General features: G+C 40.3%; 1 pseudogene; it reads right to left on the bottom strand.

The window, feature by feature from the left end:
• Positions 1–4,223: 4,223 nt before the first annotated feature.
• Positions 4,224–14,729, bottom strand: part of LOC148526915 (uncharacterized) — an 85,953-nt pseudogene continuing 75,447 nt past the window's right edge.

Raw genomic sequence — 14,729 nt, 5'->3', positions numbered from 1 at the left:
CTTTGATCATAATCAACTTAACAATTCCATTCTTGAAAGTGTCTTTAAAGATGTGATGGAGGTTGGGAAAATGGCACCAATACCAATACTGCAACAACATGTGTAAGAGGCACCGTTACGCCAAAAGAGGAATTGTAATAGGACTGTACAATACAATCAGTGCTGTAGGACCAGTCAATTATAGCACCAGGCAGGTCAGTAGAAGGAAGGAGGAACAGACCTACCATGTCAAATTTCTGAAACCCTATTATAAGTCGGTAAAGGCTGGATTAGTCAGTACCATAATTGGACAGGTAAAGGTGCCAATAGGGTCAACCCTGTCATCATATCAGAATACAAAATGGTACAAAAGAACCAAGATGTATTCTCTGCCTTTCCTGGGCATACCATTCTGATAGAACACAACATCATCACCCTTCTGGGGGTAGTCATTAAGGTAAACAATGTGGTCACATACCATTTGCACTCCCAATATATAAATTAACTGTACAGAATTACCTTTTAATTATAAATGCTTGCATTGAAGTGAAATATATAGTTTTTCTTTACAAATTTTTTTTTAACAAAAATCAACCATAAAAATAACTTAACCTACAGTACAGTAATTGCAAATAATTATTAAGAGAGAAAACATGTACAATTTAAATTGAAAGGGGCTGAACAGATCTTTAAAAAAGCCCAAAAGCTGCTCATTTATATATTATTGGTGTTTTGCATGATTTAATTATCACTCAACCGAATTTAAATGGTTTATAAAAAAACATATTTTTGCTCTCCAGTTTTTTTCTTTTACTATCAATAAAAAGAGAAGTGAAGAGCTGAGCTGTCAATTAGGATTGATTCTAAGGGAAAAAATGTCGTGATGTAAGTTTGTAGGTTTGATCTCAAACCTTCTTTATAATTAAACCTGCTCTGATGTCAGTCACTCCTAAACAGGTATTAATTTAGGTGACCTTGCAATGGGGAAATTCAATTCTTTGGTACACAGCTCCCCTCCCGAATTCAGAAACATAATCCCAGAAAATGTCATGGTTTGTGGTGACTTATATCCTATTAATAGAAATCTTTTTTCTAAAAACAGCTTCACTGGCATACTGGACTTAACTACAGAGAATATCAAACTATTATAACAGCTATGGTTATCATACTATTATACTACCAATTAGAATAGTACAACTACTAAGAATATCATAATTTTTTGTTTGTTGTACAGGTTTGCTACTTTTGCATGCTGGTAATCTGTTACTTGTTACAATGGTGACTTTTTTATGGTTATTTAAAATGCATTATACTGTATGTTTCTAATTAACTACTAGACTAACATACGTGAATGTATACAACATAATATGATGTATAAAAGCGCTTTAAATTAAACATGTATTTGCCTAATAGGTAGAATGTATTTGATAGATCAGAGGCATATTAAAAGAGGAGGGGGCCCGTGTGCAGTCTCCGTCCAGAGCCCCCTCCTCTTTCTCCGGTGGGCGGTAGTGCACTGAGCACAGCGCCGAATCAGTAAACTCTGGGCACTATTCTATGCCCAGATTCTACTGCACATGCACAGGTCACCGGGGAAATGGTGCGGCAGCCATTTTCCCGGTGATTTCCCTTCTGCAGATTTTACAGCACTGATAGTGCGGATATGGGACTACAGAGAGGTAAGTATTAAAAATATGATCACAAGGTGTGCAGTGTGGCCCCCTTGGACACTCTGCACTCATTATAGATATGCCCCTGTGATAGATATTGTTTTATGATTCTATATAAGGATATAAACAAACATAATGTCTTACATTGTGTTTGTCTTCCTTTAGCGTACACATTTTCAGTCATCTGGACTTTACTATGCCTAATGATTTCAAACCTACTGTCTGCCACTAGGCCATGTCCTCATTTATCATAAAAGGATTATCACACAAAGTTTTAACTGACGTTGATAATATGAGGTGTGGGCAACTGAATGAAAATTCTGTGGGCAAACTACAAACAAACCTAGTACCATTTTTATCAAAGGAAAACAAATGTTATGATACTGATCTCTATGTTCATGTTCTTTGCAAATGAGGGTAAATGGACTTAGCCAGGGAACATGAATAGGATGGAGACCATGGGTTATGGTCCCATACACTAGTGATGGATCGTTGTGATGCTGCGGTCCCAAGATGCCGGATTGGGGGATCAGTGAAATCCAACACGTTGGATTTCACTGATTTGCCAATCACAATCAAAATAGGATTGTGATTTACAAATCAGTTACATTTAACAGTGAAACATTGATTGCAGCGAGTTGGCATTTCTGACTGGTGGAACACTGTTTCCAATTGCAGGATCCAGCAATGTATCGGCTGGTGTATGGGGGCCTTAACACTTTTCCTAGCCATAGGGTTAGCACCTGTCTGATTTCAGTCAGTCAAACTCATTTTAGAGTGCTGTTTTAGATTTGGTTTTCTCGAATCATCACTTTTATCAGAAGCCAGGGAAGCTTGAGAGAGCATTTCTAGCCTAGGGTATGCCTAGAATGGGAAGAAACCCATGGAATAACTTAAGGGTGCAGCCCAAGTACTGTGTAATATTTAACCTAATAAATTTACAATTCACCAGGATAGCACTTGTATGCTAGTAAGCTCAGCTCCCATGGCAATACAATGTTAAAGCATAAAAAAAGCAATAAAAAAAATAAATGACACAGAAAATAAAAAAGCCCATATTGTAAATGGTACCATCTCCATGGCAATATAAATGCCCTATATTGGCAAAACAAAATTACTGTTATTATCAATGTTTGTCCTCACTTTTGAAACTGTATATATACATAACAAAATTATTATATGATATATCAACTTATATTTTGATGACATTTGCTTGCAGATCATGTCACTATGTCACAGATCCTCAAATTCTTGTAAGTCCTTGTCACAACTTACAGCTCGATAAAGGATGCTAGCCCATACTTCGGGATTGGCAAGACCCAGTACTGACCCTTGTACAGGTGCTGGTGTTCTTCTGGAGTACAAGCAGATTACAATGTAGTCAACAAGCCAGGATGGAAGCAAACTGACAAGACGGTACCAGGGAGCAGACACAAACAGGTCACGGAGCAAAGCCAAGGTCAAAACTGGAATACCAAGTGCCGTACCAACACGGAGATGGAGTCAGGTCACAAAAAGAAGCCAAAGTCAACAATTAATTAACGTAATTGCTGGAACGCTGGAGTAAGGTTTGGGAGCATATACTCTGGCAAAGGAGAAGTGGCCAGGCTTCTCCTTATATAAACTACTTCAAATTTACTGCCCACAGTGATGTCACAATTGGTGCCTCTGTGCCTTTAAGTCGATTCCTGAATGACCCTATGGGAGCCATGGCCGCAAGAAGGAGCTGTGGAAGACATTTGGTATCCTAAGCATGCTAGGAAGCTTTAGGTGGTATGTCACTGTGTTGACCACTTGGAGGATTTGAAATAGCCCAATGAACCTGGGAGCAAATTTCATTAACAGTATTTTCAATTGCAGATATTTGGTTTACAACCAAACTCTGTCAAAGAGGCTCCGCACAAATGGCTCTTTTTTCCTCCTTCCAGATATTGAGGAACCACTTCAACATGTCATGGACAACTGGGAGTGTTACAGACTGAAAGACTGGTATTTCTGGTAATACAGGGTGGAACCCATAGTGGCTGAAGATTGTTATGAGCAAATTCAGCCCATGGTAGCAATCTTGATTGGCCGACACATACATTCGGATTAATTTTTCCAAATCCTGGTTCACTCGCTCTGTCTGACCATTACTCTGAGGATGATAGGCCAAGGAAAAGCTTGGTTTAACTAGGTGGTTCCCAAAATGTGTGTGGCATCCCGGGGTGCCTCAGGACACTTGCAGGGGTGCCTCAGGATCGTGGTCCAGCAGCAAATAAAATTATTTATGGGCAATGTAATGTAAATATGTGGACAAACAGAAGCGCAAACCTGTCCACCACCGCATAACTGAACCTAATAATGACAGGTAAGCACAATTTACTTCCCTATACTACTTTACTAAATTTTCTTCAGAATTTCTCAATAACAAACTTTTGGTTTAGGGGTGCCATGAAAATAATGCTAATACTCTAGGGCACTGTGATTCAAAAAAGTTTGGGAACCACTGGGTTAACTCAAAAACACTTAGTGGTAGTGGAAACCGATCCTTGGCAGTGATGGCGTTCAAACCCTGATAGTGAATACATGGTTTCAGCTCTCCATCCTTTGTCTTAACAAAAAATATAGACCAGGCCCTGTGGGTGATTTAGACTCCCAGATGAACCCGTTTTCAAGGTACTCCTTGATGTACTCAGATACTGCTTCAGCCTCAGGAAGTGAGAGGTAAACACTCTTCCATAAAAAAGCATTTTCACAGGCATTAAATCTAGAGCAGTCCCACTTTCGATAAGCTGGAAGGGTCTTGTTACTGAATGCATCCCTAAAGGACTGGTATGGAACTAGAAGAGGGTCTTCTGGGGAGATGAACAAACTCTGGATGACACAATGTGGAAGTCTAATAGCTGGAAGCATTCCTGATGGCACTGAACAGCCCATGACTGGATTTGGGGCTCATTCCAACCTAATGTGGGAGCATGCTTGTGAAGCCATGGAAGATCAAGGATAATCAAACTCTTGGCTGATGGGAGTATATAGAAGGCTATCAACTCCCAATGGAGGGCACCCACTTGCATGGTAACTTCTGTCATTCTGGGGTGGATGGTAGCCATGGGAAGTTTATTCCCATCCACTCCAATGATACAGAATGGTGTCTGTGGCTGCACTCTAGGAATTCCTAGCTCTTGAACCTTCTTTTCAGTAATGAAGTTGCTGTCAGCGTCCGAATCCAGAAAGGTCTTGAGAGTCTCCAAAGATATTCCTAATAACAGAGTCAAATCAATCAAAAACTGAGAAAAACTACCCTCTTTTGGGGTGTGATTAAGTGCACCTAACCTGACCACTCCTCAGTTGGTTAGGGCCTCTTGTTTCCAGAATGCTTGGAACAGCTGACGAGGATGACTCGGTTCACCACACTATAGACAACTTGTTCTTGAGCCTCCTTTCCACAGCAGAAAAATGTGCATCCCCAATCAGCAAATGCTATTCTGGAGGGTCAATCGGTGTCGTGAATTGAGGAACAAGTTTGAAGCTGAAGCAACAAGACTGTTCCCTCTCTTGTGCTCTCTCTCTATGACAATGGTCTACCCAGATGCATAAGGATATTAGATCATCTAGAGAGGTTGGCAGTTCTTGGGATGCTAGTACATACTTAAGTTGTTCTGAAAGTTCTTTCATGAATGCAACATTTTTCCATCTCAATTCGGAGACAAGGCTTCGGAACTGCACTGTGAAATGACCAGCAGTCAGACTGCCTTACTTCAGTTGCAGAATACTCAATGCTGTGGAGGACACTCATCTGGGCTCATCAAAGACTTTATAAAAGCCACTATGAAACCAATGGTATTGTTGCCCTGGTTATAATGTATTTCCCACAATGGAGATGCCGTTGTTAAGGCCTGTCCAGACAACAGTGAGATAACATAAGCCACCTTTGTCCTCTCAGAGGGGAAATTGACCATCTGGACCTCAAATTGAATGGAACACTGATTCAAAAATCCTCAACTGCCTTTTAGGTCCCCATCATACTTAAAGGGATACAGCAGGATGAACAGCAGGATGACAGTATTGCACTGTGCAAATCAGCAGGCTTGTAATGCAAGATTTCAGAATTGCACAATGCAGATACAGCAGGATGATCTAGCAGGATAATAGGATTAACTGATGCACATAGGAACAAGGAGCCAGAGTTCTGAGACCTCTAAGAGAGAAGTCATACTCGCAACTCATTACCAGAATTTGAGAGATTATATAGGGTGGCCTTGTCGATGATTGGCCCAGTCAAACATATTATCGGACCTTTATTCCCAGGATTGGTTCAATGTCCAGATGATGTCACTCCAAGATGGCAGTGGCCAAAGACTGGAGGAGCATGAACCACCAGGCCTGCAGGTCAGGATAGGAGCCATACAGGTAAGAGTGTCTGGAGGGCAGCAGCAGGCAGACCAGATAACAGGGTCTCAAGACCCAAAGTGTGACAATGGAGAGAAAAAGTAATAGAAAGCATGGAGAGAAAAAGAATAGAAAGCTTGGGGAAAGAAAACATAGAAACATAATGATTGAGGTAGAAATCATATTGCAGAGTTAGGTTAGGGTTAAATACAAGGTATTGCAGAGCATTGTTTATACTGGCCTGATGCAAGATTTCTTAGCACCCTATGTAAAAATTCTTCCTGCCTCCCCTTCTCCACTTAATAATCATTTCCCATTTCCTCACACACTTGAGTGATGTCACTTAGTCTATCACAGCACAGCAGAGACTGCTGAGGAGTTCTTGCCTGATAAGGAATCTCCTCAGTACTACTGTCTGCTTATCCAGTTCCCGGTAGTTTGGGGGTCTCCCCATAATCATCTGACAAGCACAGGTAGAAGTGGAATATAATGCCCCTACAGCAGTCCCAAATCTTGCAACTATATAGTAGGATTCAATAAATAATTACATAGTTAAGGTTGCAGATAAATTACACCGATTGCAGACAATATGGATATTGCAATTAATAAACAATATAACAACTTCCGAATTATCTTATACTAAAATAACGACACGGACACAGAATGCATTGGTTAAATGGTCATAACTTGCTTTTATTGAAGGTACGACCCTGAGCTTTTACTAAATTTGGGAGACAAAAAAGGAGCTACAAACACTCAGCTCCCCACCCATATGATTATGGGAGGCAGTTGGGCATGATGCCAGAATGAGCAGTGACTCCAGTGGAGATGGAGACCGCTCGACCGGTGATGACAGGGACGTGGCACAAGGCCACAAAGTGGGGGGCAAGGCCAAGTTCCAGGCCGGAGAAGAATCCCTGGCATTTCTAGGTAAAGCAGAGAGGCTATGGAAGCAAGGGCCTGCAGCCTGGGGGTGAGAGAGGGACTCCATGAAACAGTTGGGGGTGGAGCAGAAAGCTTAGGGCGGGGCATGAAGAGAGGAATGGAAAGAGAGGTGGTAGAATGAAAGGGAGATTAAGGAAAAAAGGAATGAAAACAATGAGCAAAAATAAAGGGATGAAAAGGAATTGAACAAACGAAAAAAACAGACAAGGAGAAGGAATAGCAAAATAAATGTCACCAGGTACTGTCCAGAAGGGCACCAAGGGACAAACACCGTCCAGAAAGATGGCTGCCAGGCATACACCAGATAATGTATGCTATTTGAAAAAGATAGATTGTTAAAATTAGATATATTTAGATACATTGAAACTTTATTATATGTTATTTTTTTCCTAACTCCATCCGTATGTTAATAATGTCATTATTGCACACAGACAACATGTAATTTTGGCTGATGTTAGTAGTTTCCAAATAAATTTTTTACATGTACAGTAGTAATGAGTATTTTGCTACATATGAACAGTGTGCATTATAACACTGTGTTTATTATATACAATGTATTGCCTACTGTTCACATAACCAGAAATTAGATGTTGTCTATTGTGAACAGTATACTAAGGTTGAGCTTAAAACAAAATAATATATAAAATGTTAAAATACAGTAGGTCTACTTTTAATAGTATATCATTGATATTAATTATATTTCAAATTAAACAGTGTAGATTTTTATCTTTTTTATGTGATAATGAGTACCTGAATCAGTGCTTTTTGATCAATTAAATCAAATTGCTGAATATTTAAAAGAGCCCTGCAGTGTCCCCAATGAGAACACTGGTGTCACAAGGGGGTACAGGCTGCACCCGGGTGTCACCCGCCAAGGGGTGACACCAAAGTGCTGACTCTTCAGTGACAGAAGCCAGGTGTTGCACTGTAGCATTGCGTGCAGCACTCGGCTCCTGGCACAGAGGGGGAGTCTGTACTGCACCCAGGGGAAGCTTGCACCTTCGGGACACACGCAGTGAATAAAACGGGAGTTCGGCCTACAAGGCCACACCCCCTACCCACATGGCCAAGTCTCCTGCTCGCGAGGCCACATCCCATTTGCTTACGTGTGGTTTCACTGCTACCTCCCTGCACTGGGTATCACAGCAGGGATGGACACCACTGATTGAGAAAGTTCCTATGCAAAATGTTCTTGGAATGGAGTTGAACACCAGAGAATAGTTCCAGCTTTTCTATTGATGCCAGATGACTTGCTAACTGTGAATAAAAGATGATTACAAGGAACATCTTATTTAATTTAAAATCTGGTTCTTTCTTCATTTGCAAACTACAAATTTGAATAATTATAATTGCAATTATTTAGTAATGGTGTTTTACTAATGAATATCCATGTATTATCAATATGAAGTTGAATATTTCCTTTTTTTTGATTCAGCAATGTTTGGTAGTGTTAAAAAATATATATAGCTTGAGCCTTTTATGTTAATTAAACCTAGGATACTGCACAGTATGCATTGTGAAGTCCAAGGCCAGACAAATATCCCCTTGATGAAATGGGTCATGCTGCTATGTGTGCACTGATGACAGAAAAAGTGTATGTCTATGAATGACACATTATGAGACTGCCAGAAATGCCAGACACAGCATCCAAAAGTTTGTAAGTCTCTTTCCTGCTGTCAAAGTCATTGCCATAATTAAATATAATTTGCCTTTGAAAAGCTATAGCAATGAGAGTTTGGATGCCTCTCAACATGCTCTAATGCCAATAGCAAACGTATTATTTGGGTATTGCTAACTGAATAGACTATCAGTATGTTGTTATGCTTTTAATGCAATAGAGTGTGCTTTATGGTATGTCATTTTTACATTAGTTGTGTTGCTGTATATTTATGGTCGACTGCTAAAGTGCTGCTGTTAAGTGCCTTATTGTGCTGTGAAAAATGATAAACTGAGCAGTTGCTGACATACATCAATCATGGGTTCTAGGACAGATAGTAGGAGTAGGGAAGGTGTGTACAGTCATACCAATCTCACACAGTGCCCACCTATCACCTACTCTGTACCCAACTTCCCATTTGAGTCTTGTCAAAAGTAATAAAGGGTTGAGGTAGATACTGTTTTACTTTCTTGAGAAGGGGTCGCTCCACACTTTTAAGCCTGTGGGCTGTACATTTTCCTGTATGACACCAGCTCGGTTTACGGTTTGTTCTTTCTTGTAGTCCTCTAGTCCACCTCACTCCAAATAACATAGGATTATCACAGAAAAAGCTTTAATACCATATGAAATTTCAACAGAAATTAGTTTTGTTAAAATATAATTTTTTATTCAATTAGCAATAGCAAGTAAATAAAAATATTTTGCTCAGTAGTTATTATAAGAGATGAAGACAAAGAACACTTATAAACACTTTATAAAATAAGAAATCTTTAGCAGAAAAGAACAAATTAACTGTATTGAAGAAAACAGTATTGGGGTTAGGTACTTTATATTTTGATGTTTTTGAATCCTCACAACACAGTCTTGAAAAGGGCATGGTTGCTTCCTGAATACAAATAAAACTAGTTGTAGAGCGCTAATAATAAATAATCAATTGATAAAAATCCATATTTATTTTTGTAACCATGAATGATTTAGAGGAGACCAATAAGATTTATAAAGGTTTAATACTGTACTTATAGCAACAACTAAATATATAAAAAATAGAAACATAAAACATCAAATATAGAACATATGGGGGACAATTCATCATTACATAATTATCACTAGTGATAATTATGTTTTAAACTCCCTGCGAATATAAAAAATCTTTTTTAGGCATTCATCATGCCTCCATAGCAAAAGTATCACTTCCGAAAAGCTGCTGTTTTTGCGGAGTCAGCTTTTTGGAAAAGTGATACTTTTCCCCCTTACCACTGAGGTATCCATAAGGATTTCCTCATTGCCTATCTCTCCCCCCTGCTCCCCCTGCCACCACTGTCTGTCCCAGGATCCCCTTGCCCCTGTTACCCCTGGTGTCTGACCCACCTTCCCCCTGCTGCCATTGGTGTCTGTCCCGTCACCCCTCCTCCACTGTTGGTATAATTTTCTTCCACCTTCCCATGGTGTCTGTACCATTGGCAGACACCGCAGCAGACACATTTCGGCCCCCTCCCCCATGTGTGCCCATGCTGGCCCAAGCCCCCCCCCTGCAGATGTCCACTCCTCCGTCCCAGTGCATGTCCATTCTGTTTTTCCCCTTGCGAGTGTCTACTCTGTCCCCTCCCTGTGGGTGTCCATCATGCCCCCCCTCCCCCCATGAGTGTCCAGTCTGCCCCCCCTCACGGGTGTCCATTTCAGCACCCCCATAAGTGTCAATTCTGCCCCCTGAAAGTGTCCATTCTGCACCTAAACAACGCCCCCCTCACCCAACCCACTCTCTCTTACCTGTGTGTCTTCATCTCTTCTGTCTCTGGTACCCCAGAAGTCTCAGCTGTCTGCGGTGCTGTGGAGCTCTAAGTTCCTGGGGGCTCTACAGTGAAGATAAAGCAGGGAGGGATCTTAGTAGATCCCTCTGCTGGCTGCAGTAGCTCTATCTCTATATTGTGAGAAGGAACCATCTTCCATTGATTTCAGAAGGAACATGTTAAACACTGTATATAATGAAGGAAAGTCATAGCAGTAGCCTACACAATACTGGAATTATCTACCCACTAATTGGTTATGGATCAAAGTACTTATTCTCCACTTTGAATGAGAGCCTCTTCGGGGTAATGTTGCATTTGGAGAGCCACACTTTATCAACCACTAAGTATACTGGTTTGTCCCAACTCCTCTTGTTCTTAAACCACCATATTTAGCTGCTCCTAATGTCCCTTCTACAATCCCTGTAGAACCTGCACATATTTGCAGATGGATCCCCACAGGTTGCATTGGAAGATGGGATGAGCAATGGTTGGAAGTGTGATACCTTCTGCACTGTTTTTTCCATGAGAGCTCTCACTGAGTGCCTGATTCAAAGCCGGACGCTATTTGCACTCGCTTGTTCAGAAAAAGGGGCCGGATATTTAAATTGAGCACTCGCTCTTTGTGGTCTGTTGACGCCTCTATGTCTGAGCGAGTGAACAAAACATGCGCTCGCTATTTTGTAAAGACGCCCCCTGGCTGCTCGCATCCTACATCATCTCCGCTATTTATTAGATTAATCGAGTACATCGAAAGGCTTCTGAACTGCTCGCAGTGCTTGTGGTAGGATTTTCCTACCGCAATCATGCGAACAGTTCAGGCTAAGAGACAACCAAGTGACGTGGCCGATGACGCTGCTTTGTTAATTATGTACACCCTTAAAATGCCCGTTTTGACCATTTGGCACGCCTGCGTTCGGATCACCACTCCCCGTTTTCAAGCACCTTCCCCTGTTACCACCCACAAACGCCTCATCCTGTCACTCAAATTAGCAGGCTCTCGCTATTTTGCGAGCGCTTGATTTCCAACCACACTGACTGGTTGGCGCATGCGCATTACGACCCATATGCATGCGCAGTTGTGGGAACATCGCTCGGAGTGAACGAGCAGCAGCTTATGAGCGGCTCTGAATCAGGCCCTGAGTCCTTTCATCCTCGGAATCCAAGACAAAGCATTATAGAAATTGCTAGAAGGATTGTTAGCATGCTCCATCTGACTGTTTGACTGTGAGTGGTACTGAGATGTGAAGTGGAGTAATTTCTGTCCCTTTGCATAAGGCCACAAACTGTAAACATAAGTTATAGAAGATCTCCAAGTGAAGTCCTCTTCGGTAAACATCTGGGAAAGTTGGAGTGGTGACAACAGGGTCCGTGGTATCTTATTGTGTGAACAGAGTGGACAGGATTGGACCTTAGAGTTGCCAACAGAATTTACAGATGATCAAATGACAGTAATCGTTTTCCTGGTGCTGGGAAAAAGATGAACATGTAAATAAACATTTCCCTGTTTCTCTCTCTCCCATTACATTGTCTTCATAGACCCCCATCTATCTTCCTCACCAGCAAAATGTCCCTGGTCATGGTTTTAAAGTGTTAACATCTCCACTATATATAGGGAATAGACATAACATAGTGTGTTGTAAACTAATGCCCAGTCCCAGAGCACTTACCCAATAACCTTGCACATTATGAACTGACTATTTACTTAGTTTTAATAAAGATTTTTTAAAAAGCAAGCACAATGTTTGAGTTGCGTGGCAGGGCAGTGTCAGTTTAGGCTGTGCGGAGTGTGGATAGTTTCCTCAGTAATCTGGTGTTTAGACATGCTGTACTAAGCTGGTCACCAGAAGAAGTCTACTATGGAAATTATATGTGAGTGCAGGAATGCCTGAGTGGCAGTGCTTACTAAGGTGAGAGAGCAGGAGAGCTGTAGTCCGGGGGTATTCTTTTGCTACAGATCTACGTGCATGAGTGAGCACCGAAAGGGTGATGTAATTTTTATCATCAGTCAGTTCTATATATAGATTCTATAGATATGTAGAGAATAGGGTGCAATTATTTCAACTACTTCTTATTCCCCTCTCCCAATTTGCTCTACTAGGAGTATATTTACTAAATTGCAGATTTTCAAAACTGGAGTTATTGCCCATAGCAACCAATCAAATTCTAGCTATTACAGTATCTTCTAGAAGGTGCTATATAAATGATAAGTAGAATCTTATTGGTTGCTATGGACAGCAACTCCACTTCTAAAAACCTGCACTTTAGTAAATATACCCCCAAGAGTCTATTTTGCCTAATAGCTTATTTGTTTTTTAAAACATGTTGGTCAATTCCATTGGCAATAACATATAACAAAACGGCAGCACAGTGAGTCCAATTCCTAGAGTATCTTCAATTTCTGAAAGTAGAAGTGATCAAAAACTGATATGATGTGATTCATCCATCATCATGATTGGCTCTTTCCAAAAGCTTCTCCTGAATCAGCTGGACATATGCAAAATCATCCAGATAATCAGATATAGTAAAAGTTAAACAATCTCAAGACTTGTTGAATAATTATATTTCTTCCATCATGTAATTAGTGTTTAATATTAGTATGTAATATAATTATGTCTTGTGGATACCAAGATTCCCAGTCCAAACCATTTTAATAATTATCATACATCTACTACTGTCCTGTTTTACCATAATATTAATAATGGATACAAGAACAATGTAGACGTGGAACATGTCAACAACACCAAAAAGTAGACACAGTATTCTATGTTGACATTCAATGTTAACCCTAATACTAACTATAACATTAACCCTAACCCTAATGTCGACATTTTGCCCATGTAGACATGTATTGTAATATTAAAAAAAATGGAAATATAGGCGCTCATATGAATAGACTAAAAAACCTTTAAGATGTAACTATAATATAATAGCTGCAGTTGAGCTTAGTGCCTTGTGATAGCAACCAAACACCACACTATATAAGTGTAGAGAAAAAAATATACCAATAAAATTTGCTTCAATTGAGCTAATAAAAATGAGCCACAGGAGATCTAATTATGGAAAATCACAATATTTAATATGTGATAAGTAATCCTCTAAATTTTCATATAAATTATATATTGTTACGCTGGACATATATAATGCACAGAAACAACAATACACACAAAATCACGGAGTCAAAACTCCATCCAAAAAAAAACTAAAAATAAAAATTCAGTAAAAGAAAAGTATCTACAATGATAAAAGATACAGTATCTGGCTCTTGGTTGAGTACTTCTAACAGTTGATAAGTGGTTCTCTGCACCAAAAGGACCCCAACAGCAATAAAAACCCCTTCCCACTTGGACATCATGTCCAACAACCCCACTATGCCACCCTGCCCCCAGGTTCCTTACCTAATGGGATGTGTGTCACTGCAGAAGGCTGGTGTGCATCCTGTGTAATAAGCAAATGGCCTAGTACTGCCTCTCTTTACACTACAGGCAGTGCCACGTCAGAACTACAAAGAACAGGTGCCCTATGCAAAAAGCCCCGATATTATTTCAATGTCCTCCTGCACTTTGGGTTCCCTTGCTAGCTCCTCTCTTTCCCCCTTGACATTCAGAAAAATGTTTCTATTGCTTCCAGCAGTTACTGGCCCTCATGCAACTACATTGTCTACCCAGGCTCTCAGATGACTATCTCTGGCTGTAGACCTCTGGTATTTGATTTGATATTATCTGAGCCCCCAGACTCACCTGTTGTACTTAGAAGTATAGTACATCTTTTCAATTAGACAATTTTTGCCAATGGAATCCTCCGATCACTATCTGCCATACAAAACACATAAATCCTGACAGATGCAATTTTACATTTTTTTGGTCTGCACAGTCCATATTACATCTATCTGTTTTATATTTAACCCCTCCCTAATATTTACTGCAATCTGGGAAAAAAGGTTTTCTTCTTAGAGATATCCAAACATTTCATGATTGCAGGTAAAACTGCAAAAGTATTTCGCTTGCTGGAAATCAACACTTTGACTATTCACGGCTCAGCCAGGCAAGGTATTCCCACTACACCAGCTGATTGCTGTATATGAGTGTATCTGGAGACACTGACTTGATAGATAATGCAGAGAACAGTATGTGTTTAAATTTAGAAAATCACATTTAGTTTCTCTGTGTAGAACACACACCCACTGTCCAATTTGATCTTTAGTGGATAAACATTTTCTGTCTAGACTGAACAAAAAAGGTTTAAAATTTGGTTTGTTGAGTTTGGCTTCAGCTCCCCCTCAGAATAATAAATGTACCTTTTGATCACTGTGTGGTTTGATTG

Source organism: Taudactylus pleione, unplaced genomic scaffold (assembly GCF_031769625.1).
Source record: "Taudactylus pleione unplaced genomic scaffold, aTauple2 ptg000093l, whole genome shotgun sequence".
Taxonomy (NCBI): Eukaryota; Metazoa; Chordata; class Amphibia; order Anura; family Myobatrachidae; genus Taudactylus; species Taudactylus pleione.
The sequence above is the reverse complement of the archived record's forward strand: the minus strand, read 5'-3'. Positions and strand labels throughout refer to the sequence as shown.